Source organism: Schistocerca americana, chromosome 1 (genome assembly GCF_021461395.2).
Source record: "Schistocerca americana isolate TAMUIC-IGC-003095 chromosome 1, iqSchAmer2.1, whole genome shotgun sequence".
Classification (NCBI taxonomy): domain Eukaryota; kingdom Metazoa; phylum Arthropoda; class Insecta; order Orthoptera; family Acrididae; genus Schistocerca; species Schistocerca americana.
In genome coordinates this window covers 760962237-760974050 of record NC_060119.1, presented here as the reverse complement: position 1 = coordinate 760974050, position 11814 = coordinate 760962237, and positions in this window count along the sequence as shown.

The following is an 11814-nucleotide window of genomic DNA, read 5'->3' as shown; positions in this document are numbered from 1 at the left end:
CATGGTTTTGTTTGTTACACCATTCAGTTTTCTACTGCTGGTAGATCAGGGCAGATTCATGGTCGGGTAAGGAAAAGCGATTGCAGTTTCGTTGGGAGAGGACGTAGAGGTTATAGAGGCGCAGTGTTGGGGGAATGTGGTGGTAGAGGTGCACAAGAGTTCTATGGTCGGCGAGCAGGGGGAAAAATAAGGCATCGGTAGTGTCCAGGTGGAGGACAACGTAGGATATACGGAGGTGTTTATGATGGAAGAGTAGAGCAGGTAGCTTTATAAATTTGTGGAGGATACATGTGGGGAAGGGTAAATACACTACTGGCCATTGAAATTGCTACAACAAGAAGAAATGCAGATGATAAACGGGTATTCATTGGACAAATATGTTATACTAGAACTTACATGTGATTACAGTTTTACGCAATTTGGGTGCATGGATCCTGAGAAATCAGTACCCAGAACAACCAACTCTGGCCGTAATAACGACCTTGATACACCTGGGCATTGAGTCAAACAGAGCTTGGATGGCGTGTACAGGTACAGCTGCCCATGCAGCTTCAACACGATACCACAGTTCATCACGAGTAGTGACTGGCGCATTGTGACGAGCCAGTTGCTCGGCCACCATTGACCAGACGTTTTCAGTTGGTGAGAGATCTGGAGAATGTGCTGACCAGGGCAGCAGTCGAACATTTTCTGTATCCAGAAAGGCCCGTACAGGACCTGCAACAAGCGGTTGTGCATTATGCTGCTGAAATGTAGGGTTTCGCAGGGTTCGAATGAGGTTAGAGCCACGGGTCGTAACACATCTCAAATGTAAAGTCCACTGTTCAAAGAGCCGTCAATCCGAACAAGAGGTGACCGAGACGTATAACCAATGGCAGGCATACCATCAGGCCGGGTGATACTCTAGTATGGCGATGACGAATACATGCTTCCAATGTGCGTTCACCGAGATGTCGCCAAACACGGATGCGACCATCATGATGGTGTAAACAGAACCTGGATTCATCTGAAAAAATTACGTTTTGCCATTCGTGCACCCAGGTTCGTCGTTGAGTACACCATCACAGTCCCTGCTGTCTGTGATGCAGCGTCAAGGATAGTCCAGTCTGCTGCAAATGTCGTCAAACTGTTCGTGCAGATGGTTGTTGTCTTGCAAACGTCCCTATCTGTTGATTCAGGGATCGAGACGTGGCTGCACGATCCGTTACAGCCATGCGGATAAGATTCCTGTCATCTCGACTGCCCGTGATACGAGGCCGTTGGGATCCAGGACAGCGTTCCGTATTACCCTCCTGTACCTACCGATTCCATATTTTGCTAACAGTCATTGGATATCGACCAACGTGAGCAGTAGTGTCGCGATACGATAAACCGCAATAGCGATAGGATACAATCCGACCTTTATCAAAGGCGGAAACGTGATGGTACGCATTTCTCCTCCTTACACGAGGCATCACAACAACGTTTAACCAGGTAACGCCGGTCAACTGCTGTTTGTGTATGAGAAATCGGTTGGAAACTTTCCTCATGTGAGCACGTTGTAGGCGTCGCCACCGGCGCCAACCTTGTGTGAATGCTCTGAAAAGCTAATCATTTGCATATCTCAGCATCTTCTTCCTGTCAGTTAAATCTCGCGTCTGTAGCACGTCATCTTCGTGGTGTAGCAATTTTAATGGCCAGGAGGAGTGGATGGCATTCGAGGATCTGTAAGGCATGGTAAAAGGAGCTAGGAGCATGCGATATGTGTATAGCAGAGGATGCGACAGATCAGGGCTTTATAGGTGTGGATGGTTATAGATGGGAGCAATCCCCATGTTAAGCCAAATGGTTCAAATGGCTCTGAGCACTATGGGACTTAACATCTGAGGTCATCAGTCCCCTAGAACTTAGAACTACTTAAACCTAACTAACCTAAAGACATCACACACATCCACGCGCGAGGCAGGATTCGAATCTGCGACCGTAGCGGTCGCTCAGTTCCAAGCTGTAGCTCCTAGAATTGCTCGGCCACTCCGGCCGGCAAGAGTCTTTGCACATCGGCAGGGAAGAGGACATACAGGAGAGGAGGGAGGACAGTACCGTGGGGCACAGTTGCAATGGGATGGAAGAGACAGGAGTTGATATTGCGGCTACAGAGAAAGAATGCGAGGAGGCAGACATAGTTTACCGGAAGTGCTTAGGTCAGAAGCTTAAAGAGGAAACTGGAATGCCAAAAATGGTACTACGCTTTTTCTACGTGCGCCTCGGTCAGTCTGTGTATATATAGGTCGTCGGATCGTGCTGTAAGAGATCAGCAGTCGCATCGCACTTGCTCGGCTACGGCGCGCCGGAGTGGCAGGGAGCGCGGCGTCCACTGCCGCTGTCCACGGCGCGGGCCGGGCCGGGCCGGAAGCGATGTCGCGGCCCGATAGCGGCGCTCCGGGCCCCAGCGAGGCCGCCAGGATGTGGCCGCCTGGCGGAGACGGGAATTAGGGAATATTTTAGTGCGGCCGGCCGCAACATGTGTCGCACAGCGACGCCGCAGCGGGAGTCCGCAGCTGCCGCCTTTGTCCGCGGCTCGCGCCCAGCTGCGGCTCCGATGGCCGCCGTTCGATGTACTCTGGCCTCAGCTAATGGTTGCTAATCCCTTCACTTGTATTCTATCGTAGCCGTCGCATCTTGCCAGCGGCCTCCTCTCTCAGCCCTTCGCAGGAGTGAATAAAAAGGTAATAAACCCCGGCAGTAAGTAGTTTCGGCGCCATGATATAGCATCCATTGTGTCGGTACGGCACAATAGCAGTGCGCGGCTGGGAACTTGCCGGAAGTGTTATTTTACTTTCGAACGAGGCGTGACATTGCCACCGGGTGACTCCGTTGGCAATTGCCTTCCTGAATACACGCCGTGACCAGGAAGCGTTGCACCGGGTCGTAAATCTTCGTCCCTATCCGCGACGACTCGCACTGTCCGGACAGTATCCTTCATTCTCCTACAGCCGGCTCCTTTTTGTGTTCAGAGGCTGTTTTTGTTTTGAGGCATGTTTTGAGGCATCAAGGGATCACAAATTTAGCATTGGAGGGCAGCGTGGAGGGTAAAAATCGTAGAGGGAGACCTAGAGATAAATACACTAAGCAGATTCAGAAGGATGTAGGTTGCAGTAGGTACTGGGAGATGAAGAAGCTTGCACAGGATAGGGTAGCCTGGAGAGCTGCATCAAACCAGTCTCAGGACTGAAGACCACAACAACAACAACAACAGGGTGTTTTACGGCGTGCAGCACTCTTTGTCAGCTAGTTTCGCTCTTCTCGTTATCACCACCAACTCGCCAGAGCTGCCAGTGGAACAATAAGCGAAAAACAGTTTTTCTCACCTAGAGAGATGATAGAGAGCTTAAGAAGACGGAGTCGTATTACGGGCAAGGGATTCGAATTCCTGTCCTACTAACCCGATCTAAATGCGCCGTGATTCCTTAAAATCAGTTGAGTTGGAGGACATCGCCATATTCTTGCATCATCCTCCTTAGTCTAGCTAGTCCCCCATCTAACTTTTCCTTCTGGAAAGTCTATAACGAGCACGGCATCGTCTAGAGGCAAACTATCTTCAAAAAATGTTCAAATGTGTGTGAAATTTTATGGGACTTAACTGCTAACGTCATCAGTCCCTAACCTTACACACTACTTAAGCTAAATTACCCTAAGGACAAACAGACGCACCCATGCCCGAGTGAGGACTCGAACCTCCGCCGGGATCAGCCGCACTGCAGTGCCTAAGACCGCTCGGCTAATCCCGCGCGGCGCAAATTATCTTACCAGCATTATTATCGTAATCGTAGCCTAAAGATCTTCCCTGACACGTTCGTATACCTCAATGTACAGCTCTGTAGTTGACCAAACACGAAGATGGGCAAATCCGGGATACAGTTCGCGCGCCGAAACGACGACACTCGGTCTGGTACATAGGCAAGTGTGAATGTAGTTTCTAGATCGATTCCCACCATCGCTTAGGTAAATTCTGGGCTGATCTCCAAACTCCATCTCAGGAAACTCGCTACATAAACAGTGCAAACACTAACACGTACATAAAGTTTACACAATTCACAGAGAGAAGGCACGCGCGAATTTCCTCCAGATTGTTAACTGGCGACTATGACGGCAGAAGAAGCATCGGACAACAAAGTTAATAATGCAGAAAAAAAATCTTCATGGTAAACTAATGGGAACTCTATTACCAAGGAACAACGGTAGGAACCAGGAGCACAACAAAAAGAAGAAGAAGAATGATGATTTCTTACTTCTGTTGCATCTCTGCAGCGGCAAACTGTTGCTCTGTTCTCAGACATTTTCTGCGCCTACAGAAATATTTGAAAATCAGCGCTAAGTTAGTCTGGTGTCCATTGTCATTTGTTCTGATGTTCGGCGCGGACACAACCGATGTATTCGATCTATCATTGGAATGCTTGATCTACTGCTCTCTCCAAGACTGTTGTCACAACCTATTTTCTATGCTGAAGAATGATACGGCTAAGCACAAATGGAAAAATCACTGTGCTCGGTAAACAAACGAAACTGCAGTTTGACAGCACGTTAGTAAAACACTGGACTGGATATCAGCTTTCATTTCTTTAAATTTAGTTAAAAATTTAGTTCGTCGGTTGTTCCTCCAAACTTACTAAGCGTAATTTGGTTCTTTAGTATTTTTGTTTCTTTTTACCAAATGAAGTAGCAAAATACATTCATGTTCAGTGTTAATTTCAAATTCACGAATATAAAAAAACAAACAAATGAAACGAAATTGAGCAAACGTGAAAACGTAATATGACAGAAACTGAAAGGAGCATACTTGATAATTAATTGGCGGTTACCGTTAATAGTTTCACTTCACAACAGTACATCGCTTTCCTGAATGTACCCTTTTTTACGTTTAACTGTGGTATACCAACAGCTAAACAAAGAAGTAGTTAATTGTTCCTCACCATAGATAAATAACTGGCTGATATTTGTATTTATGTTACAGTGTAGCCTATAAATAAATTCTCTTTCGTTAGCTACCTTCTCAAGTAGCATGGACTCCAGTCTTCTGGTTTATTTCAGTTTTCTGCAGCAGAACTAGTGATTTGTCCGAGCGAGGTGGCGCAGTGGTTAGCACACTGAACTCGCATTCGGTAGGACGACGGTTCAAATCCGCGTCCGGCCATTCAGATTTCCCTGAATTACACCAGGCAAATTCAGGGACGGTTCCTTTGAAAGGTCACACCCAGTTTCTTTCTCCATCCTTGAAACAATCCGAGCTTGTGCCGTCTTTAAAGACGTAGATGTCGACGGGGCATTAAACACCAATCTTTCTTCCTTTTTTCATTCGTCCCTAGAGGTTTTGGGCGTGTTTAACAACATGTTTAGTATCTAGCATGTGCTGCACGAAAGCGATCTCCCACAGTGGTTTAACGTGAAGGCAATCACATGCTCTTGGTGTGTGTCTGGAAGCTTCTGTCTGTTTTTCGATACAGTAGGCAAGTCGAATAACACCATTATCATCATCAGCACCAACATCTTATCAGGCATTTGATATCCACTGGTGAATAAAGAAGTCGTCTGGACTCTACCATACGTCACGATCTTGAGCTAAAGGGATCCCTGTCATCCCTGCATGTTTTCTAGCGTCATCTCCCAAAATTCCATTTGGTCGTCGTTTGCGTCTTCTCCTGAGTCTTGGCATACAGTAAAGAACATCTTTGGTCCAGCTACCATAATTTTTTTTCGCCTACCACTTGTGCGACCCAACTCCATTTCATTTTCATTTCCTGATCCATTTCCTTTTTTATTCGTCTCTTTTGTTTATTCCGAAGATGTAACTTTACAATAATCACTGGATAACATTCTACATTTTTAAATGGTTTTTCAGCGTGATTTCCACATCTTACCGCACTAAACTCCGATTGTAAACCTTCCTTTACACACACATAGGATGTTTACTTCAGAAAACCGTTTTTAGTTTACCGAAAGCAGTCCGTACTATTTAACACTTCTGTTAATTTCTTTCACTTTGCATGTAGTCTTTGTCGTCAGTTGCCCTAAATAAAAACAGTCATCTACTTGATCTGTGACCTCATTGTTAATTTATATTATTATCCCTTCGCCATATTGGTTCTACGTTATTTTAGTCTTACTGTCATTGATTTTCAAGCCTACTTTCAGACTTGCTTTATCAAGTTGTTCAGCTGATTGTTAAAATTAATTTGCGCTCATAGCAAACTGCGCACAATCATGAAAATCAAGGTAGTCCACGTATGTTCCAGCAGCACGTTTTTCTTTTTCATTTTCCATATTACAGGGTCTAAGAACTATCTCTAGAATTTCTGAGAACAGTTTCGGTTATATGAAATCTCCTTCCGTAGCTCATCTTTTTTAGTTCTGATTTTCTCACTATCCTCATGAAATCTAATAAGAACCGTAAAGTTTCCATATAAATACTTCAGTTAGTAACCCGTATTGAGCTCTTAGTACAGCATTTGTTGAAACTGAGTAAATACTGTTTTTCAAATCTGGTATTTCGTAGTCTCATTACTTCATTCAACAGTTTCTTTTACGACTTGCAAGGGATCCACTGTGTTATGTGTTTTTTTAAGACCAGTTTGTTCCTTTGCTTGATTGAATTCTGGTGTATTTCCTATGCAGCTGGTGATAATATTAGCGAACATTTTTTACGTTATGGAGAGGAGTCTGAGAGGTTTGTAAGTTTCTATCTCTTGCCTGTCCCATTCCATATTTAGGCGGCTAATTACGACGTTTTTCCAGTTTCGGGAAATAGTCTTCCGAGGCAAATATTATGTAAACAGCTTTGCAGAATGGCTTTCTGGAACGTCTCCCGACACCTTCCGTTTGAATAGCTTTCTACACCTTGTTTGGTGTTGCTTACCACATCTTATTATAAACAATCTGCATTTATGATTCATCTTTTGAAGCGACTGATTACTGAGGGAATCTTGGAATGCTGGTACAATTTTCTGTCGTTAGTTACTGTTCCATCTGCCTATTTAGATGATGAAAATTTTTGTTGTATTTTCTCACACCATCTTTGTTATAGGAGGCTGGTACAATTTGAGATTTCCTTATTTGTTGCTTCGTTCGAACCTGTAACATATTGCTTATATACACTCACGCTCATAAATTAAGGATAATAGCAGAATGTGGTGCCACACAACGCGGCACTACACAAAACTGACGCTAATAGCATAGGCACGTAGGGAACAGATACGACACAGATCTGTAAGTCCACGGTATTGGTGATAAGTTTAGAAAACTGTCCCGAAACATCTGTGCTACAAAACGCCACTGTTTCCTGCGCATGTACTCCGACAGCAATATGGGATATGATCACCATGGACACTTACACAGGCCGCGCAACAAGTTGGAATACCCTGGATCACGTGGTCGAGCAGCTGCTGGGGTATAGCCTCCCATTCTTGCACCAGTGCCTGTCGGAGCTAGTGAAATGTCATACGGGTTTGAAGAGGTGCAGCGATACGTCGACCGAGAGCATCCCAGACGTGCCCGATGGGGTTTAGGCCACTCCATTCGCCTGATATCTTCTGTTTCAAAGTACTACTCCATGATGGCAACTCGGTGGAGCCGCGCGTTATCATCCATCAGGAGCAAGGTGGGACCCACTGCACCCTGAAAAGGCGGACATGCTGGTGCTAAATTATGTCCCGATACACCTGACCTGTTACATTTCATGCAGCGGTGTACGTGTACCAATCATAAAGCCACCCCACACTATCAAACCACGACATCCATACAGGTCCCTTTTAAGGGCATTAAGGGGTTGGTATCTCGTTTCTGGTTCACGCCAGATGAAAACGCGGCGAGAATCACTGTTCAGACTATACCTGGACTCGTCCGTGAACATAACCTGGGACCACTGTTCCACTGACCATATACGGTGTTCTTGACACCAGGCTTTACGTGATCTCCTGTGACCAGGGGTCAGTGGAATGCACATTGCACGTCTCCGGGCGAATAAACCATGTCTGTTCACTCGTCAAAAGACTGTGTGTCTGGAGACCTGTTCCGGTGGCTGCGATAAAGTCCCGAGCAAGGCTACATGCAGTACTCCGTGGCCGTCTGCGGGCACTGATGGTGAGATATCGGTCTTCTTGTGGTGTTGCACACCGTGGACGTCCCGTGCTGCAGCGGTTGGACACGTTTCCTGTGTGCTAGAATCGTTGCCATAATCCTGAGATCACACTTTGTGGTACACGGAAGTCCCGTGCTACGACCTGCTGTGTTTGACCAGCCTCCAGTGGCCCTAGTATTCTACCCCTCATAACGTCATCAATATGTGTTCTTTGAGCCATTTTCAACACACAGCCACCATTAGCACGTCTGCAAAACGTCTGCACACTTACTCGATGCACCGTACTCTGACATGCACCAACACACCTCTGCGTATGTGGACTGCTGCCAGCGCCACCGTGCGACGACCGCAGGTCCAATGCACCGCGTGGTCATACCCCGAGGTAATTTAAACCCGCAAACCGCCCACCAGAGCGTTGTTTCACCAAGTATCGGCATTATCCTTAATTCATGAGCATGACTGCATATGTTATTGTTAAACAATTACATCCATCGGCTATGTCTGCACTGTTGCTTAATATAATCTGGGATGTGCTCTTGTACTCCATAAATTTTCGTTATCTACATTTATTATTTTCTGCACTATGAATCTTTCTTCCTTTGTATCTATGTTTACACTTATCTCATGTTCCTATGATCATCATTTAAGAACTATTTAATTTCTTTATTAGTTAATTTACTTTTTAGTTGCGTTTGACCATGCCAGGTTCAAATCCTGATTGCTTTCTTATGTAATAAAGGGCTAAGAACAAATTTATTGTTGTTCTTGGCATATTCTACTGACGTATCAATTTCGTCTTTTCAGGTTCCGTATCTAACTTTCGCTACTGATGAATCTTTACCTTATAGTCGCATAAAAATTTCTACGTCATCACCTTGTGGAGGGAATTGCTGTTATTGATTTGTTTTTGTGGCTTTATTATGGACCAAAAGTTCTCTCTTGTTATTATCAGTGAAGGATGTGATTGTTACATCTTTTAAAAATACTAGTTATCAGTTTCTTGTGACGTAAAATTTAAAACAGGAATACGCTACTTTCCTTTTACAAATGCAATATTATTCTATGTCATTTAATGGGAAATTCAATTATTTAAGGATAAGTATCGGCATGGCATTCATGAAACTTACACTATAATTTAAAATTTCACCTGAAGATGGAAGTAGGTCCGTGAAGCACAATTGTTGTTGTTGTGGTATTCAGTCCTGAGACTGGTTTGATGCAGCTCTCCATGCTACCCTATCCTGTGCAAGCTTCTTCATCTCCCAGTACCTACTGCAACCTACATCCTTCTGAAACTGCTTAGTGTATTCATCTCTTGGTCTCCCTCTACGATTTTTACCCTCCAGGCTGCCCTCCAATACTAAATTGGTGATCCCTTGATGCCTCAGAACATGTCCTACCAACCGATTCCTTCTTCTGGTCAAGTTGTGCCACAAACTTCTCTTCTCCCCAATCCTATTCAATACTTCCTCATTAGTTATGCGGTCTACCCATCTAATCTTCAGCATTCTTCTGTAGCACCACATTTCGAAAGCTTCTATTCTCTTCTTGTCCAAACTATTTATCGTCCATGTTTCACTTCCATACATGGCTACACTCCATACAAATACTTTCAGAAATGACTTCCTGACACTTAAATCTATACTCGATGTTAACAAATTTCTCTTCTTCTGAAACGCTTTCCTTGCCATTGCCAGTCTACATTTTATATCCTCTCTACTTCGACCATCATCAGTTATTTTGCTCCCCAAATACCAAAACTCCTTTACTACTTTAAGTGTCTCATTTCCTAATCTAATTCCCTCAGCTTCACCCGACTTAATTCGACTACTTTCCATTATCCTCGTTTTGCTTTTGTTGATGTTCATCTTATATCCTCCTTTCAAGACGCTATCCATTCCATTCAACTGCTCTTCCAAGTCCTTTGCTGTCTCTGACAGAATTACAATGTCATCGGCGAACCTCAAAGTTTTTATTTCTTCTCCATGAATTTTAATACCTACTCCGAATTTTTCTTTTGTTTCCTTTACTGCTTGTTCAATATACAGATTGAATAACATCGGGGATAGGCTTCAACCCTGTCTTACTCCCTTCCCAACAATTGCTTCCCTTTCATGTCCCTCGACTCTTAGCCTTTCGCTCCCTGTATTTTACCCCTGCCACCTTTAGAATTTGAAAGAGAGTATTCCAGTCCACATGGTCAAAAGCTTTCTCTAAGTCTACAAATGCTAGAAACGTAGGTTTGCCTTTCCTTAATCTTTCTTCTAAGATAAGTCGTAAGGTCAGTATTGCCTCACGTGTTCCAGTATTTCTACGGAATCCAAACTGATCTCCCCCGAGGTCGGCTTCTACTAGTTATTCCATTCGTCTGTAAAGAATTCGTGTTAGTATCTTGCAGCTGTGGCTTATTAAACTGATTGTTCGGTAATTTTCACATCTGTCAACACCTGCTTTCTTTGGGATTGGAATTATTATATTCTTCTTGAAGTCTCAGGGTATTTCGCCTGTTTCATACATCTTGCTCACCAGATGGTAGAGTTTTGTCAGGACTGGCTCTCCCGAGGCTGTCAGTAGTTCCAATGGAATGTTGTCTACTCCGGGGGCCTTGTTTCGACTCAAGTCTTTCAGTGCTCTGTCAAACTCTTCACGCAGTATCGTATCTCCCATTTCATCTTCATCTACATCCTCTTCCATTTCCATAATATTGTCCTCAAGTACATCGCGCTTGTATAGACCCTCTATATACTCTTTCCGCCTTTCTGTTTTCCCTTCTTTGCTTAGATCTGGGTTTCCATCTGAGCTCTTGGTGTTCCCTGTAGGCAGTATCTATCTTACCCCTAGTGAGATAAGCCTCTACATCCTTACATTTGTCCACTAGCCATCCCTGCTTAGCCGTTTTGCACTTCCTGTCGATCTCATTTTTGAGACGTTTGTATTCCTTTTTGCCTGCTTCATTTACTGCATTTTTATATTTTCTCCTTTCATCGATTAAATTCAATATTTCTTCTGTTACCCAATGATTTCTAGTAGCCACCGTCTTTTTACCTACTTGATCCTCTGCTGCCTTCACTACTTCATCCTTCAAAGCTACCTATTCTTCTTCTACTGGTTTTCTTTCCCCAATTCCTGTCAATTGTTCCCTTATGCTCCCCCTGAAACTCTGTACAACCTCTGGTTCTTTCAGTTTATCCAGGTCCCATCTCCTTAAGTTCCCACCTTTTTGCAGTTTCTTCAGTTTTAATCTACAGGTCATAACCAATAGATTGTGGTCAGAGTCCACATCTGCCCCTGGAAATGTCTTACAACTTAAAACCTGGTTCCTAAATCTCTGTCTTACCATTATATAATCTATCTGATACCTTTTAGTATCTCCAGGGTTCTTCCATGTATACAACCTTCTTTCATGATTCTGAAACCAAGTGTTAGCTATGATTAAGTGGTGCTCTGTGCAAAATTCTACCAGGCAGCTTCCTCTTTCATTTCTTAGCCCCAGTTCATATTCACCTACTATCTTCCCTTCTCTCCCTTTTCCTACTACCGAATTCCAGTCACCCATGACTATTAAATTTTCGTCACCCTTCACTATCTGAGTAATTTCTTTTATTTCATCATACATTTCTTCAATTTCTTCGTCATCTGCAGAGCTAGTTGGCATATAAACTTGTACTACTGTAGTAGGTGTGGGCTTCGTATCTATCTTGGCC